Source organism: Pogonomyrmex barbatus, unplaced genomic scaffold (assembly GCF_055798465.1).
Source record: "Pogonomyrmex barbatus isolate J1 unplaced genomic scaffold, ASM5579846v1 scaffold1, whole genome shotgun sequence".
NCBI classification, from domain to species: Eukaryota; Metazoa; Arthropoda; class Insecta; order Hymenoptera; family Formicidae; genus Pogonomyrmex; species Pogonomyrmex barbatus.
In genome coordinates, this window is record NW_028297098.1 from 26,433,298 (window position 1) to 26,451,881 (window position 18,584).

At 41.1% G+C, this 18,584-nt stretch overlaps 1 protein-coding gene and 2 long non-coding RNA genes across 9 annotated transcripts in view; 2 read left to right on the forward strand and 1 right to left on the reverse strand.

Moving 5' to 3' along the window:
• LOC148938308 (uncharacterized) overlaps positions 1 to 15,817 on the forward strand; it is a 28,159-nt gene extending 12,342 nt beyond the window's left edge. The window contains exon 3 of the long non-coding RNA XR_016140983.1: positions 15,105 to 15,817. This is a non-coding gene — a long non-coding RNA (uncharacterized LOC148938308). The remainder of the gene's footprint in view (positions 1 to 15,104) is intronic.
• Positions 1 to 18,584, reverse strand: part of LOC148938307 (uncharacterized) — a 203,865-nt gene that overhangs the window by 158,313 nt on the left and 26,968 nt on the right. The window lies entirely within an intron of this gene.
• Positions 1 to 18,584, forward strand: part of Scgdelta (sarcoglycan delta) — a 187,968-nt gene that overhangs the window by 138,822 nt on the left and 30,562 nt on the right. The window lies entirely within an intron of this gene.

The following is an 18,584-nucleotide window of genomic DNA, read 5'->3' on the forward strand; positions in this document are numbered from 1 at the left end:
ATTGTAGTGTAGCAGACGAGCTGTCACGGGACCGAGCTCGCAGCTCTGAAATACTGACAATGCAAAACTTTGTTGCCGCCACCGGCTGGGACGCGCTTAAACGCCGATGCTGCTCATTATGTTTACGAAGTAGAATTGACACTCGCGTAAGTAGATGCAATTCCCCATTATAAGCCTCCCGATATTTCATTCGAATGGAAAATGCGCTACTACAGCAGTACAGTTTAAAATCGTGAAAATTCATCATAGAAAATCTTTGGCTTGGAAGAAATGTAAAATCCATATTTTCTCTGTCACTTTTTATTCCTACTCTCATCTCACTCTTTTTAACATTTTTTTGGTTTCTGCATTTTTCCTGAAATATCTAAAGCTTAAACATATAAAAACTTAAAACTAGAAAGGCAAATCTAGATAGAGCCATATGTATTTTTATTGTAAAAAAATTTTTTTAAAGAATAAGAACGATCATTTGTCAAAGATAAACTTAAGCCTCGAAGCTCTGAGGTCTCGCGTTTAAATGCGCACCATCAAGCAATGGTGTTGATACCACAATTACTGGAATGGTCATAAACTCGAGATAAATGGCATCTAAGACTTCATTCTTTTTGGAGAAAGTTAAGCGAGAAATATGCTCGAAAAAAGCATGAAGAAACAAAATAGTAATAAACGAGGGAAGTGGATGAAGAAATGATGGCTGTAATGGGGGGGTACGTCAACAAATGATTGAGAGAAAAGATCTTTTCACCCTCTTTCCTAATGTCAGTTGGACGCTTCTTACACGTTATTTCAGAAATGTATGATATTGTCTTCAAAGTTTTGAGTCTATATTTATATCTTATTGAAAGAACAAGAGTAAAATTTAAGCTTTAATGCAGGAAATAGCAATTTTCCTGTCAATCCCCTAATTCACCAGTACGAAAAGTACGAAAATGTTTCATTCAATACGATTAATTAATATTAACTAAAGCTAAATTAAGTTGAACATTTAAGAGCTATTATTGTAATGTTGATTAATATTAAATATATGTAATTGTAATTTAACGCTGACAAATCCCCAAATAAATATCCTAAATAAATCCTGTTTAATTCGATCCTGGATACTATTATAGCAGAGCCTGAAATATATGTGTTCAGTACGCACACATCGTTTCTGTTCTCACGACGGTGGAACTCCCAAATTCGTGCTCCTGGATTTCTTCGTTTAATTAACATCCATGAGCGGGACTTTCCGAGGTCGTAAAACCCGCAGGGACCACCGATGCAGGGACCAGGATGCACGCCACCTTTAATATCGAGACGGGAATGTATTCGAGGACGTATTCGTAAGGGAGGATGGCGAGCGACGGGTGTGTGGCGCAAGATGGATACCGGACCAGCATCTCGCAGTGAAACTTTTAGAATCTCCGGAGAACGAGGACGGGTATACGTCGGTACATTTCGTATTCCCTATTCCCGCGGGGTCTTACTAGCTCTTTCTCTCCTCTTGTACGCCGTTTCTCGCTCCTCCTCCTTCTCCTCCTCCTCCTCTTCTTCTTCTTCTTCTTCTTCTTCTTCTTCTTCTTCTTCTTTTTCTTCTTCTCCTCTTCTTCCTCTCATCGTCGCTCGTATTCGGCTAGAAAGGAAGATGCGCGATCTGAGATACGCTATAGTTGGCGTGCAGCAAGCGATGCCGGTGCTGTTGCTGTTGCTGTCGGATGGCTGGCTGGCTGGCTGGCTGATGGTACCGAGCTGCTGATGGCGCCTCCGCATGCTGCGAAGTATAGGAGAGCCAGAGAGAAAGAAAGAAAGAGTAAAGATAAAGTTCGCGGCAGTATGCTGATACTTCAGCCTCGGCACCGCAGGTGTATTGTATAGGTCATGCACTCTCTGTCTTCATCCTTTTCGACCTTTTTTCTTTCTCCCTTCTTCTCCACATCTCGTCACGAAGTGACGAGCTTGCGCTTACGCGCTCGCCAAACTTCCTGCCTAAATAAAGTGCGGCTCGATACACGAATCACGTTGCCATCTGGTGGATGTTAAGTTACACCGTCCCTTTGCTTGTCTAATCGTATGGAAAACAACTATTTCGAATTTCAAACGAATTCGGCAGAGTTTTCCTTAGCAATCATATTTTTGCGATCTATATCTTCTTCAAATTGTAAATCGTACTTTAACAAAAAAAAACTTTATATGTTGTAAGATCTAATAATATACACTTTGTTTGAAATTAAATGAAGAAAATTAAAATTTTAATCAAATTCTTGTAATTTAATTTGTTATGTTGATATTGAAATGATAAACGACATTCTTGACCTCTCCAATATCTTACATTTTACAATAAATTTTTCTATGACAACGTGAGAAATGAAGAATATTGCATAGCATATCTGAGCTTGATATTTTTTGCGCTCAGATCGTACGTATCGTATTTCTAATTGTCAAGTAGCACGGTTTTATTTCGTCATCAAACTCGAGTCGGTAATTAAGTAGCGTGCACAAATTTGTTAACTCTTCGGAAGGCTAATGGCGTTCCAGACACCGCCAAAGGGCGCTCTTCCGCGTCTTTGTCCCGTCGACTCCGAATTATTCAGCCTCGCGGAATCACTGTCGAGCACCAACAGTGTCGCGAATTAATTCAACTCTCACGACTCGTGCGTAGAAATATCGTCCGTGGAATTCTCATCACGAAGATAAGGCTCAGTCAACCGGGCTGAATAATAAAGTAAGACAGTAATGCTCGGAATATTATATGTTGTGTTAAATCGAATGGATAAAGGAGAACAAAACCATGTTTCTTTTTATGGAGTCGGTGAATTAAGAAAAACAGCTATTAAAACGTAAATTTACTGAAAGAAATTAATGCGCTTTTTGTCTCAACGTTAAATGTTTATGTATAAATTACCGTATGATATAAATTTCGAATTTGTTGAATTTCGAACCAAGTAAATGAGAATGTTGGTACTTTTTTTCAAAGTCACGACACGTATGTAATTCTTTATTTCTTAGTGATATGTTGAAACATGATGAAAGTTTTGGGATTCAGCAGCGTCTAGCAGAGAGATCCAAGTACACTGATATTGCGGGTGGACATTCGACGCGTGTGTTAGAGAGCCTATTTGCATCCCTTAGCATTGTGTAGCGTACGGTTGGCAAGTTGCCATTGGAAATTCCTGCGGAAACGGTTCGCCACTTGGTCGCAGCGACGACTGGATGAACCGAATTAAACGAGGAGTCTCTGTATTAGATGGGAGTTCGTTATTATCACGCGCAATCGATACGGTAATCTTACCAAGTGCTCGTTAACGATTTTAGTATTGGCACTTTGCAAGAAAGAGAAATCGATACGGAAGCGCGCGCGCGCGCGCGCGCGAGAGTCGGAAATAATGAAATTCTTTAGCAAATCCGCGCGATTTTCTGGCAGGCGTCCGTATTTGCGCATTTTCTCGTTGAAAATTATCAACAAATATGACGGAACTCCGCTATGTGGTAGTGGATAGCCGGAGCGGCTTAATAAATTTTAAATAGCATAGCATTGTCCGATGATAACAAAATTTGCACCGAATTTGTGATGACACGCTGATCTGCTGAATTATGCCAGGGTAGACCGGCGACGCGATGACAAAATTATTACGTATGGCTCGCGACTTCGTTTTCATTAAATTGGATTACATTTTATTGCATACAACGAATGCAAAATTACATGTCTGCTCGCGCGAATGTGTTAATTACATCGCATCGCGAACAATGGATTCCCGTAATAGACAAACTGATTAAACGGCGCATATTTATAAATGTTATTTAACCAGCGTAATTATTTGTTATATTAATGTGCCAAATAGATCCCGCAACCATAAGTAACTCGTTAGAGGCGGGATATTACGGCGTATTAAATTAATAATAACCGGAACGCTTTCGTACCACGACGCCAAAAGAATTCACCTGCGCCGCGCCGCAATCTACATTATTCTCGTTGCAACGAGGTCGGGCTTTTTTTTACACTTTTTTATTCGCGAGATATTTTTCCCGCGGTTGTGATAGTTTGCAATATTCCTGAAAATTCGGAAAATTTCAGCGGCTCTCACATACAAGAGGGAAATCTTGAGAATGGGAACCTTTGACCCAGGTAATCCCAAAGAAGTCTTTTAAAAATCGACGAGCAAACGAGGAGGGAGAGAGGGGAGGGGGGGAGAGAGAGAGAGAGAGAAAGAGAGAGAGAGAGAGAGAGAGAGAGAGAGAGAGAGAGAGAGAGAGAGAGAGAGTCAGCGGGATGGGCTACGATTTAAAGGCAAATACGTCAAGGTTGAGTAGCCAGCGAATAAGAGCGCGGACAAGGCACAAGATTCACAAAGCATGGAGAATTTCTTTGGCGCTGCGTTGCGGCGATGGCAGCGGCTGTCCAGCTACTAACCGTTTTTCTCTACTTTCCCGCGCTATCGTACTACTTCTCTTACTACCTTCCGAACCAACCTTCCTACCCTCCGGCATCGTCCATCTTTCTCGACGCATTTTATTAAATAAATACCTGAACCTTTTGCGCTACAGGCACGCGCACGTGCGCGTGGACTCCCGCTAATAGAAAAGCGGCTCTTTTACTCTGCACGGTCGCAAAGGGAAAACATGATGAGCTGTTGCGCTTTGTGAAACTTTTTCCGCCCGTCCTTGTGCCTGCCGCGAGAGGAGAACAAGGAGAAAGGAACGCGGTTTGGATCACGGGATTCCCAACGATCGGGCGCCCAGAGCGCCGTCACCGTTACATTTTAATCGTTTTTGCTTTCTTCACCACAGCAGGTCGTAGTCTTGGATTTTGTCTCGGATGCGAGCGTGTTTTTTCTACTTTTTTTTCGAAAATATGAATTTCTTCAAAGCACATATATTTCCGAAAAAAGAACGAGAATTTTCCGGGATTTCCATACAACGGAGATTCAAACCATTTCCGACTACAAATAATAACTCGTGATGCAGAAAATTTAATTATATACAATTTATATATAATTTAATATATATAATTTAATAATCAGATCAACGTGTAGCTGCAAAATAACAGGTTCTGTTGTGTTCAGAAATAACGATCTAAAAGCGACGAAATTTAGGGAATTTGGGAATTTAGAAACTCGTTGTACAGTCACCACCAATTTTGGAATCGTGGAAAGCCACGCACGTTAAGCGTCGCCACCAATCCCGCAGATTAATCCTATCGTGTAAAATATCTTTTTTATCGAGTGACGGCGAGTTTATTGACACTGTCGATATGAAATGCGTTCTCCCCGCAGTGCGAAATACTGATACGCATCTTCCCCCACTCGCAGCCGGGAATTGCGTTAATTGAATTGTACATCGGCCGTCACGCGTGCACGCCGCTAAAAGCGCGGCTGGCGAACATTTACAAACAATGTTGGACTAAACGCTGCATACATCGCGCGTGATACACAACAGCGGGGCAGGTGCCGCGGTTTGTATTTTAGTATCACGAGTGCGCAAATATTAAGCATTTATTGGCCTGTCTACAAATAGCCGTCTACAATACAATAATCGACGATACGTTCATTTATCGTGATATCGCGATGCTTGTTTATGCTTGTAAACGCACCGAAATGACAAACGGGGATGGTTGGACGTTTAATTCAGCTAATCCACCGACATAAATCCGACTAACCCCCTAAACCCTTTGATTCTGACCGAAGTGTTGAATAACTGATTTTCCACTGATTTTTTAAACCTTAATTGTTCCTGCGTTTTTTTTTTTTTAATATTATTTTATCTATTTAATTGAATCGCAAGTTCTATTTAGTTATTCACAAAAGATAAAAGGGAGAAACACATAATATAACAAATAAAATTAGAATTTATATTAAAATTAAAATTAAAAGAGCAAATGGATTTATTATTTAAAAAAACATAGTCTTTACAAAATCGACTTTGTGTTCATTAATTTGAAATATTTTAAAATAATCGTAATTTACGAAACATTGATCATGAAGTAATAACTAACTTACTTTAACTGTTTAACATTAATATTAAAATTAAAAATAATTTTAAAATATCAGTAAATATTAGAATTATATCATTAAAATTATTTATTAAAATATTAAGAAAGCTAAATTCAGCAATAGAATTAAATTAATGATTTATCATAGATATTTGTAACTGTGCAAATAAAGAGCAAAAAAAATTTCGGAATTGCAGAAATCGAATAAATAAAATCATGATTGAACCTTTGAAAAAAAAAGTATTTCCCAAATTACGAAAGTCCCATCAAAATGCAGCTGTCTCATTTTTTCCAATTTCTCTTTGAAATATGTAATTATTTTACCAAGAGGGGATAGGTCCAATTATAAAAATTTACAAACTTAATTGAAAAGAGGAGGCCGCTCGGAAATTTCAGCGCGGTATTTTTCATTACCGCGCATCGAGTTCGCATTTCATGAGACTCGAGTTTTGTGACGAGGAAAGAATGCTGTCAACATGCAGCACAGAACGTCACAATATAGGACAGTAGAAAACATTCGCGTGTACCGAATGCACCTGCGACTAGACAAATAACGTTAGTGTTCTCTCGACTACCTTCCACCGACGAAATGGAAACTCAAATCGGGATAAAGAGCGTTCGCGAGCGACGAGCAGAAAAATATCCCGGTAAAGATGGCACACGGGAACGCGGAGAAAATAGGGAAGAGGAAAAACTTAGAACGACACCACGCAGAAAGGAGGATAGTGATTGAATGCACGACCATGGGGGTAAGAATCGTTTCTCGAAACTATCGTACGTAGAAACGAACTGCGAGGGCTTTGTCCGCGCGACAGCAAACGTTCCGTTCCCTCCCTTTCTCTCTCTCGTCCTCTCTCCCTCCTTCACCTTTTCTACGCGGGCTGGTAATGGCGAATCGGGTACCATGACCACATCCGGTTCGGAGAAGGGGAGCGAATATACCGTTCCGGGGAATTTGTCCGTTTCATTTACCGCGAGATATTTTCGGGTCGGATCGTACGAACAGAAAGGCGACCGGAAGTTATATCGCGTTTATATTGCGAGATGAACTTCGACGACGTTCTTCGCCCACTACTGAGATCCATCCCCTCCTCTCGACAGAACATCTTTCTCGGTTTTTTTTTCAACAACCAGCGAGTTCGGCGGCACGGAGCCCGGAGCGTTTCCAGGCTGGATTTCTAGACGACGGCGAACTCCTTCTCCTCGAGATCCGAGTTCCTTCCCCCATCTCTAGCCTAGTTCCTATACGTCTATTGACTCTCTAAGACCCGGTTGCACCAATATTATTTGGGCTTTAAGCGAGACATACATAATATACGTGACACATATTATATATTAAATACCACTTGAAATTCAAAATAACAAAATGTTGGTGCAATCGAACCTAAGATCTTTAACGAGTTGTTATCAATCGAAAACTATCCTCAGCGTGATCAGCAAATCGACACAGACCGCTAAAGAGACGTCTATTCTAATATACGAAAATGAAGAATACTCCCCGCATTTTTTTACTTCCTTCTGCCCCAAATTCGCCGTATTTCGTAAAATTATTTTTTTTATTACATTTATTTGCAATATTAAAAATTAATATAAAAATTATATTATATTAATATATTAAAAATTACAACATATTTCAGATTATTACTTCGTTGTATGTTCTGCGTTGTATATTCATAATCAACGATCAAGTTTGCCCACGGTTCGTTTATTATTGTACAAACACGGCACGCGGCGAATGTATATCTTTCTAAACATACAACCACCAAATGGATTGAGTTAATATGATGATAAAGTAAATGGGAGCACGCTCGCCTCTCTATTCCAAGATTTATCGAAAATAGACTATAATAACAAAAATAATAATCCAGCGGACGATAATTAATGTCGATGCTTGGAAAATACGGTCGACATCGACGATACGATCGAAATAGCATTAATTTCTAAACCATTATTCTCGTGAAAGCTGAAAGCTTTCATTTCAGCCGTGAACTTTGCTTATTTACTAAGATTATTTACTAAGCTTCTTTATCAAGATAAAGTTAGTTACAGAGACCGCGGTAAATTTAATAGGTTCGATTTCTTCGATCATGTTACCACACACGCTGTGTACACTTGATATACAGTCACTTATTGGCGAAAGCGTCTACCTCATCCCGTCATCATCGTCGCCGTCGTTGTCGTTGTCATCGTCGTCGTCAGCGAACACGGAGCAGCTTTAGAAAGTTTCCAAGGCGGGAATATTAGTTTTTACCCTGAGAACCGTAGGAGTTTGCCGGCGGGATGGTAAGGATTGAAAAAGCTGGACGAGAGCGAAAATTGAAACGTCATATATCGGCTTTGCCGTGGCTCTTCCGAAGGATCCCTCCTCAGCTAAAAGTAGCTACATCGTGTACAAGCTTTCTACTTCGCGACGCGTTCTCGCCTCTCGTTCCATCGAGAAAGAAGAAAAAAAAAAGGAAAGAAGAAAAAAGAAGGAGCGGGAGGAGAGAGAAGAACGAAAATTTTGTCCTCCGGAGTAATTTTGGCCCTATCTCGCGCCACCACTCTTGCCGTCATTGTGTATTACCGTCCTTTATGCGCGGGATTGGCTAATTTTCGCCACTATCACGCTTTGTCCTCGTTTAAAGATAAACTCCACTTATTTAAGCTTTTTCAAACCTAATTGAAGACCTCGTTGCGAGAACGTTGGGAGACTCAATAAATGGATCGCCGATGCGTGTAACGAAAATGAATGGCTTATAGATTAATGCAAAAACATGTGTTTAAATAACGCGGGCAGTGAAAATGTGTCGATAGGATTGTCAATTTAAATGATCGATTTTTACTTTTTAAATTGGTTTATTTTATCGCGTTTCAAAATTGCCATCATTCGAAAATGGATTTTATTTCAACAAAATAAAATATTTAATCAACATCCGGAATATTGTAGCAAGCCGGCATGTCCGATGTTTCAAAAGTCTTTAAACATACATTGTGTGTATGTACGTCGATGGGTAGCAATATAGGCAGATGACAGAAACACTCTGGGGAACTGCCACGCGCACTTTACAGAGAGTAGAATCGAAACGCTCGAGAAAGCTTTCGGTGAAACGTAAGCTTTAATAGGACCTCTTCCCGGCAGCAAAGTTCCGAGATGTTTGCGTGACGCGATTAATTAGCGACAAAACCAATCTGAGTGCCTCCTTCGGATCGACGATTCCGAGGAGGCGAGAAAGAGGCTAGAACGGGATTACCGCGCGCAGGACGTTGAAACAAGTAGGATACATCATGCGCCCGGAAGAGCGACGGGCGTTTAAACAACCCATACCGCTGTCAGGTGAGAGAGACGACTGGGTGAACGAGCTAAAGTGAACGAGCTAAAGTTAAAGTATGTATACATTACGTACGTATGTATGCGTGGCGCCGTCAGTTATCTCGAAAGTCTTCGTATTCCATGGGGGTGCTTCGATGGAGAACGTTGCCTCTCTCGGCAGGAGGATAATGGAATCACCACACCGCGCGTCCTGGCGCGAGACTGTAACGGGTGTTAAGGCTTCGGAGTGCCGACGAAGAAGGCGAAGTGAAGAGAGAGAGAGAGAGAGAGAGAGAGAGAGAGAGAGAGAGAGAGAGAGAGAGAGAGAGAGAGAGTTGAAAGCGATTGAGGAAAGGCAGAGAAAGAGGGAGAAAGAGAAAGCGAGAACACGAGTAGTTAGAGCGACGAGATGGAGCGAAGAGATGGCAGCGCGCACGATGACAAACAAAGTTTGGGTCGAATCCCGTTCGGAACCAAACTGTGCTCACCTAGCCGAGTTAACCCGTCCCGTCGGTTTTATATATTATCTTTCTCTTGTGCGTTTCTTAGATTTTCTCTCTCGGCACATTCTTCCGGGCTCATTCTTCCGACTTTCTCTATCTCTCGTTCTTCCTCCATCTTACTTTTATTTCTCCGTCTTTCGAACGAGCAACACCGCCTGTGAAAACAACATCTCCTTATATAGCCTTACGCACACCGAGACGCTTTGTCTTATTACTTAGTTTAATTCGAGAAGACGAGAGAGAGAGAGAGAGAGAGAGAGAGAGAGAGAGAGAGAGAGAGATAAAAAGAGAAAAACGAGGCAGCTATCGACCAGCGATTCCCAGACAGCTTTGGAGATGCGATTTCGATACCGGTTAGTCGAAGTTCGCGCCACTATTTCCGAAATATACGTTGTTTCGGTGTGCCGGCAGTACCGACACGTAGCGAGAGTTAGAAAATTTCAGACAGCAAATAATAATTTAATACAGAAAATTCTCGGGCGGATACGCAGTTTTATCCCTCCTGCTCTACAATGGGACAAACTGTTGTCCCGTTTCATGTTATTTTTATCAAATATCTGCACACACTCGAGTCAGATTTGACTTCACTGCAGCAGTCGAGGGAGAATAACATCGAGCCCGAGAGCGACAAAACCAAGGATACATCGCGCTTTAACGTGCAAAAAAGCTAGGAAAAAAAAACGCGAAATAAACGGGATAAATAAATTGCATAAAAAACAATGATAAAATAAGCTCGGCGCTGCGCGCGCAATAAATAACGTTTTATTAGCATTGTTTACATATTCTTCGTGCCGAACGTGCTTTACATCGAAACTCAGTCGGGGGTGCACTGCGTAATCTGCCCGCTGCAATGACCGCACCAATACAATTTCCCCGTTACGTTTTTCTACCTTCGTAGTACCATGCACTCGTGTACGGAGACACGTTGAACGCTTGCAAAAGAAGGGAACGCAAAAAAAAAAGCAACCGAGATAAAACGGGACGGACACGGCGACACTTGTCGCGGTAGTTCTCGACGGTTTCCATCTGGTTTCCTCGCAAGTAGAGCAACTGCATAATTTATCGTTTCCGAGGGATTTTACAAGGGCCGAGGAAACGTTTGGCTCTTGAATTCCACAATACAAGTCTTGTATTTATTTATCGAACCTCAATAATTGTTATCCGCTGTTGGCCGCCTAACAGATATTAATGAGTGACAAAATAATCCATATGTCGCTTCCGTTAAATTAAAATGTTAGTATTGCACGTACGCTCTTTATAAAATTACATCCGTTATTTTCATACATCAAATTTAGATTTTACTATACTTTAATTTGATTTTGAGAGATCATTCATTCATTCATTATGATATTTTCATTTTTATTCTTTATTTTCTCAAACAGCATTTTTAATTAAATAAAGTATTATTTAACTTTATTATACCGAAAAAACAAAATATAAATTTATGATATATGCCATAAAAAATTATTATGCATATAACGATGAATATGAATAAAGAAATATTTTTCAATATATAAAATTCATAAAAAGCTCGCAACTCTTATAATTTAATTTTGCGAGAGACGGATTCTAAAATTTGCAGCTATATTCCAGTAATATTACAAATTGGCAGTGTGCAAAGGTAAGTTGAAATAGATAAGCCGATTTCTTGATATTGGAACAATCGCGTAAAATTCGCACCGCCACATACGAGCGAGTATCGCGAGAGTGGCTCGGGACTCGAGACCGGGTCGTCGACGTCACGTAGCGGTAGGTGCCAGTGGCGCGACGAGGGAACGACGTCTACGAGGATTCCGGTACTCCGAATGAGAGAAATCATCCCGGTTACGAACGTTATCTCGAGCGTGGATACGTGCCCGCCGGATTACGGAAGTTCCGCGGCAGCTAACCCGGACGTAAAACTCGCGTTCGTAGGCGAGCCGACGTACAAGGTACAGGTAGAGATTACCGTACCTGTGGAGGACGAGCTTTCTCCCGGATAGGGATTCTCGCCTCGGGATTCCAGACGCGCGCAGTCTACCGTGCCTGTCTTAACAACCCCCCGCAGACGCTTACTCCGGATCGTAATTCGAGGTACGTCGGCCATCGCGCGCCCGGCTTCAAACCTGATCTCTCGACGAATCTCCCGAAGATTCAATACGCGCGTGCGACGAGCGGAGAGAGTACACCCATGGGACCGACAGTTATGGCAGACAGCTGATAACTCCTCGATAAGATTGCTGCTGGGCACGCTTAGGGCCGGCACGAGAATAGTCGTCGTTGCTGACGGGGCGAGAGCTCGGCATACCGAGCGACGCTCTGCGAATTCACCGGTAAAATCCGCAAATGATTGATTCGAATTGCATGTCAAAGATATATTTGAGATATAAGCTAGGAAAATTGTCAACGTTCGGCAGACTTTTAAAGGGTATTAAAAAAACCCGAAATATGAAAATTATAGTTTAAAAAATTACAATCTTCGCGAAATTAGTGACTTTTTATTATTATTCTACTTTCAAAATTCATAAATCCCAGTTTTTTTTTCGTGAAAAACTTTAAACTCATGATTTGTTATCGCTGCATGCAACGTTGGCATAATAAATCATTTCTCGTCTATCCAGATTACATCAATTACCAAGTGTGCTGTGTGATGTCACAAGAGGTACGCAATAAGGTTCTAACCGCGTATGAAGCTTTGTTGTTGTACAGGCGATGAAAGTAAGAAAAAAAGACGAAGAGCTCATAAAGCGGGGCAGCGTATATAGGGCCAAGGATAGCGAAGGGAGCGGAAGAGGTAATTCGAAGACCACGGAATCCGACCGCAGTTTATACGTTTGTTTGGCTAGTAAGCCTCACGGGTAACTGGATAATATAAGCTCGGTGATGGCACACAGAAACGGCACGGCACGGTTTGACTTTGCGGGCGGTACTCTCGCGCAAATGTGTGCCTAAGTGTGTGTATACAGGTAGCAGGGGTGGCATAGAAAGGAAGAGGGTGAGTCAGAGGATACACCAATGTTTGAGTTCCGTCTCGGATGTCGCTTTGCCTCCGTCTTTCTGCCTCGCTCTTTCCCCCCGCTCTCGCTTTCTCGCTTTCTCTACCTCTTGTACTGTCTCTGACCTACCCTGCTCGTTCACCCGGCCATCCGATAGATCCGACCTTTGACCTTGCTGGGGAAAGTTTAGTCCTGAGATGAATCCGACCACGGTTTCTCTTCGAAAAGATAAATCGTTTCGAGCAAGTGGTCGAAAGGCCGCACGCTCAATGCGAAAAGTGATAGCTTTTCTTTTTTCACTTGGACTGATGTGGGAAAATCATATATTGACATTTATTACTTCTAAGCTTTTTTCAAATCTGATGCAATAAAAAAATGCCAAGTTTAAAATTAATATCGATTATTTTTATATTTCATTTAATTACTATACCTATCATAGCTATTATTATCTTTAAGTATGAAAACATTATCACCTGTGTTTAGTATACAATTCATTTTATAACTTTCGGTATCATTTTATAAGCAATTTTACAATGTCATGGAACAAGAACAACAACGGATTCATCATTTCAAGATGTTAGTTCGTATGCAAACATATTGGAGTCGAATTACAGCTATCAGGCCCCAAATTTAACCCGATCCGTTCGTAGCAATACATAACCCTAGTTTCGAGACGTATCTTACTACGGAGGATTATTCCGACAGAGTCAGAAGTGGGCTACTCAGTGCAGACGTGTCGAGTTGAGAGACGGGACACTGACCCCCCTCCCCCCCCACTTGCAACGCGGAATCACATTACCCGTCAGTTCGCGACGCGTTAGCGCACCGGAATTGTACGCGTATTGTACATCAGACCCTGGCAACGCCAGCCGGACGACAATCCGTTTAGCCTAACTTTGCCGAATGCGAGCGTAAGCTCTTATGAAATTAATCAAGCGTTATCAGAAGTCCACTGACCCAGAAGGCAGCTTTAGCCCGAACGAAGCGTGTCTGTCGGAAGTTTCCGTACTTCCGTGTAAATACTCGACTTCGGTACTTAAAACTATCGTTTCGATCTTTCTCTGTCTGCATAAAATGGGCGACTGTTTGCGTTAGCTTTTACATCGCGCGCAAGAAGTAAAATAAGTGTGCTTCTTTCATATCGGTTTAATTAATGTCGGTCTTGACGCTGAGCCCCTATTAATATTTGCTTCCCTCGTAAATCTGCTTTAAATTCTGCTCCGCGAAGAAAAGACGAGGAACGTTCATGCGGGAAAGTAAAAAAAAAAAAAAAGCGCGCTCGTATTTCCGCCTACCTCCCTACAATTCTTGGCTCCTTAATTGCTATTTTAGTCATATTATCTCGGTCTAATTCTACTGCTCGTAATGTAAGAAAATTTGCAACGTATAATAATACTCCGGAATGTATTTTTCACTGCTATCTGGTATCTCTTAGAAAAATATACTTAATAAAAAAAAAAAAATCTGTATTTACTTTAATGAATCCCAGAAGCTTACGGAAAATTTATGAATCTTAAAAAAGGTCACAAAATATGAACATCATGACATATTATTATAATATTCGAAATATTACATAATCAATCTTAAAATGTTTACCATCGCAATCAATTCCACGGAATCTTTTAAAGCATTCTTCTTTCTTACCGATATATAAACAATGCGAAAGGATCGACACTGCGGTCATATAGGAAAAGCATTCAATGTTTCCTTTACGAGCGGACGCGATCCCATTAACAAAGTTTCGCGCCACAGTCAAGAGGGACCCGAATTGTTCGTTAACATCCGCTATTTTATTCATTCGATTAGTTTGGTCGAAGGGCGAGGGTATGACAGGGAAATATGTGTGTGGATGCGGGTTATGCGCGTGGCAGGCGCGACCATAGAGGGATTGCCATTTTCAGCTTTACGCAGGAATTAATATCGTATCGACTCGATTTTCCGCGAAGAGCTCTAGAGATTCTAGTGTTAATTATAGAGCAACCACAACCGAGATTCCCTTGGCAAATATTTATATAATTGATGCTGCTGTTTATTTTTAGTCAGTATAGACATTCAGACATTCTTTATTGTACGCTCTTTTTAATGTTAATATATTAATATTTAAACTAAATTTAAATATTTCTAAATTTTATTTTATGTACTAAACTTTTATTTTATGTATTGTTATTTAAAAATGTTATAAATGTTATTCGTGATATTTATTTTCATTTATATATATATATATATATATATATATATATATATAAATACTATATATAAATATATATGTATATATATAAAAATACGTTAAAAAACACGCTCGCGAAGAATACAATCGGAAAGTAAACAAAACGATAAAATTTCGTAAAACTGTCATGTTCGTTTTTCAGTTTTGGCGCGCAAACTACACGGCGAAGCTGCACGTGGTGATAGTCACGGAAACGTGAGGCGAGGGTGGGACACAGTCCCAAACGTGAAGGGTAGAGTCGGAACGTAAAATATTGCTAACCACCTCGCGGCCGAATTTAATTCTCTGGACTGAATTCGAGCAGAACGTCAAACGGAGAGATTTCCGCGGGAAAGTGGCAGGAAGGACATGTGGGTGGGCGATCGGAGGGAAGGCGGTGGAGAAGCATAGCAGAGGATGGTTGGCACCGCCAACCTCGTCGAGATAAATCTTCCTGTCGATGGCTCACCGCGATCTCGGATTAGAGTCTACATTTGCACCTATCCTCCCTACTCTCTTCGAGCCCGCACCCTGCTCTCCGTTCCAACTTTCCAGTCGGTCCCGACAGTAACTCCTGCTAGTCCCGCTCCTCCTCTCCCGCACAACCCTGTTAGCTCGCACCTCGTTCGGGAAAAGACCGTCTCATAAATTTGGCAGTGCTCGTTATAAATTCAACCCTCGTCGTGGGGAAAACTCACGAGGCCGCTGACTTTCGGAACAAGACGATGGGTAGCGTGTTGACGGCTACGGCAGGATTTACGTGGACTTTGCGGAATGATAACGCGCACAATTTGAAGCGATGACAGAAGAAATCATGAAATGAAAAACCAGCGGGCGGTTCAGATGTTAAATGTCCAGAGAATACATTTCAATTACGTGTGTAAAAAAAAATAGCTTGTTTTTATCTCCCAGTTTTATTTGCACGATGATAACAGTACCTATATTGCGTCAGCAAGGATATTGCAGGAAATTAAATAAACATTCAAATTTGAGTCTCTAATGGATACGTGATTGCCATTATGAATATTGTTATTAATATCATATTATATGAGAACCGCATATATAAAAACTTATTTACAAACTTGCGTAAAAAATTTGATGCCGTTAATTAAAGACGGACTTGGGTGAACAACCTAGATAAACAAAGAATTTATTCTGCAGGTCCGACAGGGCATTTTTCACGGGGGTTGCATAAGAAGCGTTATAAAGAAAACAAATGAGTCCGTTTATCCAGGAAAGTAGTGTACTTCTTAGTGGAAATTCTGAAGAGTGCGAGCAACTCGACTGATCTTCTCTAAAATTTGTAGCCACCATTTTATTTGCGGTACACAAACTGAAAAGTGTCTTGATCGACGTATCGGGACATACGTAATGATCGATACGAACGTATTATTTTCATTCGTATCGAAATTTTTAGGATCGGCGCAGGTGCGAACGGTGACGCAAAGAGAAAATGAGACTATCACGATGTAAGAGACCCTATGTCATAGAAAATGCTACGAGCACCGATCCGAGGAAAACGTCCTTCCACTCTCTGCTTCGCCACGATAATTTCTGTCGTGGCACCCTTAAGGGCATCGAAATCCGTCGTGATCCGATAAATCATTACGTAAAGCACGTTTCATCGAGAAAACGAAGAAAATTAGTCATATAAACGGTCGAACAAAAGCCCAAAGTATACGACGCGTTCTTAGGCGAAATTCTCAGTACGAATATTTTAAGGGACGGTTAATTATTAGCGTGCAAAAAACGTTAACGCGTTTTATGCAAGTATAATCGGATCTTATGCAAGTGTAATCGATTCCCTCGTGCCCTCGCAATTTGCGGAAGGCATTTACTTAAGACGTATTATGTATTCGCACGCCTTCGGGAAAGAGTTGTATTACGGTTGCAGCAGCCGCGAAAGGGCGGTGGGGGGGGGGGGGAGGTGTTATTTTAATACCCCGGCAAGATAGAATGCGCGCGATGCGCCATAATAAAATGCACGATGGAAACCGCGGAAGTTTCGAGGTAACGCGTACAAGACGGACCAATTGAAATGCAGCGTATGCGGAAAGAAATATGATCCTTCCGAGGAATAATTCAGCGGGATGGCGAGACCGTCCGCGGTGTTACAGCGGCAAGCCATGATGATCGAGAACTATGATTAAAGGTATAAATTCTAACAGAGGGAAATTAATAAAACACGTTAGTGTGAAAAAGTGACGGCGTTCATTACGCGCCATATCAAACATGCAAACTTGTTGTTTGCGATAAAACAGACGGTTTCGATCATCATAAAATACGTAGCGCGTAATTTCTATTCTTCCACAACACAAACTAATTGCTCAGTTTTATTTACATCGGTAAATAAAATATACTTTCTTTACTCTCGCATAGTGAAAAAGTCTGGCAAAACGTTTCCTCTGCTTTTCTAATGGATAATCTTTTTTTGTGCAATTGTAGCTGGAAATATTTTTAATCACTCTTACGATTCTTTCTGGAAGCGAACGTTGCGCTGCAATTTTTCTCCGATGTCCGGTTCTAATATCGCGTTATACGGAAGTTAATTGAAATTTTAAGGATCTACGGAGGATACCGAGTCGAGCACTTATCTAGCAGCCTTAACTGCCGTACTACTCGTACACTCGTTGGTTTATAGCCCGACATGCGGTTCGCAGCCTGATATGCGGCCAGAACTGATGCTGTTCTACGATTTCGGGATGCATTACGTCGCGGCTACATAAAGCCCGTACTGAAGTTTAATTATTACCTCTATGTGTACGCATAAAGTACGTATATATTCTACCTGACGTTCTTAACTTTATACGTGCGCATATGCGCCATGACCGCACAACCGTATATTGCCCATTAGACTCGCTCAGATAACGTTTACGACATGGGGATTCCAGGCGTACGCGAATCCAGACGTGTACGAGATACGTCTTCGAGAATGAGTCAATCATCATCATCATCTCGCGCGAGAACATATGCCGTAAACTACAAAGCTACGATTAATATCTATATCCCACGATAACTCATACATTCACGGGAAGAAACAATATTTCGCCCCTGAAGTAATATTTCGGAAATATATATTGCGAGCCCGGCATGAATACAAATGCCTATTCTGATCGACATGTAGCATGAAAAATATTCTGCTGTTTTTCCATTCCACGTATTTTGGTGTACTGAAGAAAACGTGCGGCGGGAACGAGGTCGACCCGCGCATTGAACGAGATTTTTATTTCCACATTTCAAATGAATTTAAAATCGACGGTAAAGCAATGGACGCGATTCGCAAAGTGTGTTAGCTGCCAGAGTTCTGTACACAATAAGTGCAAAAATATTTTGCTTACGAAATCGATACGTGAGAAATTATGAATTTTTCCACCAATTTTTCCAGACTTCGCTATTTCAATTAATTTACCTTAAAATTCGCATCTTCCGCACAAACAATTCAGTGTGATTTACTTTCATTCCTTTCGGACTAATGTTTCCTCTCTGCCAGCTATTTCTCGATATTCCGGTGATAAACGTTAATTAGTTTAGAAGTATTCGATTTCACGATGAAAAAGTTAAATGTCAGTGTGCCATAAAGTGTGCCATGGTGTGTGTGTTTTTATTTCAATATGTCTCAACATTCGCGGTACATTCCAGTACG